Raw genomic sequence first — 847 nt, forward strand, 5'->3', positions numbered from 1 at the left:
TCCCCTGCCTCGCCTTGCGCCGCAGCGCCCGCAGTCCCCCAACCACCCCGCCTCCGGCCATGCTCCGCCCCGCCCCCAGCATCCCGCTCCGCCCCGTCGTCCCGCTCCTCCTCCTCCGGCCATGCTCCGCCCCGGCCGTGCTCCGCCACGGCCGCGCGAGCGCGAGGCCCGCCACGGACGGCCGCGCGAGCCCCTCCCCGCTCCGGCTGTGTGTGGTAGGTGGTGGGCCGATGCTTGCGAGGAGAGAGGAGAAAGAAAATAGAGAAAGGAGAGGAGAGGAGAGAGAGGGGGGCTGGCAAGTGGGCCGATGCATGCGAAATAAATCGCCGGCGCCCTCAGCTGCACCCCAGCTTTGTGGGTTTGGGTCGGGACTGCCGGCCGTAACTTTGACGAAATCCGGCGCTTTTTGAGCTTCTGGGGGCATGACTGGGAGAAAAAACACGCGCCGGCGATGAAAAAGGCCTCCTGGGGGGGCTGTTGGGGGGGCTAGTGGAGATGCCCTAAGGCCTTGTACAATGGGAGGTGCGTAGAGAGATGCTTAGAAAAATAAACCGGATTTTTCTGAAGCACCGGTGCCTATTTCTATAGGAGAGGCGCTTAGTTAAGCGTCTATCCTGTACAAATAAGCACCGATGCTTAAAAAAAAATCTGATTTATTTCTCTAAGCATCTTCCCTAAGCACCTCCCATTGTACAAGGTCTAATGAAGCACCGATGCGAGCAGCTGACGCCTATAACACTGGCACTCCTTAGGCCTGGCGTCGGGGGAGGCTAGAAGAGAGATGGACGAGCTCGTGGAAGAGAAACTCGGGACAATAATATGGTTGCGATCGACACATGAAACTACG

This window comes from Triticum dicoccoides, chromosome 6B (genome assembly GCF_002162155.2).
Source record: "Triticum dicoccoides isolate Atlit2015 ecotype Zavitan chromosome 6B, WEW_v2.0, whole genome shotgun sequence".
In the NCBI taxonomy this organism is placed as follows: domain Eukaryota; kingdom Viridiplantae; phylum Streptophyta; class Magnoliopsida; order Poales; family Poaceae; genus Triticum; species Triticum dicoccoides.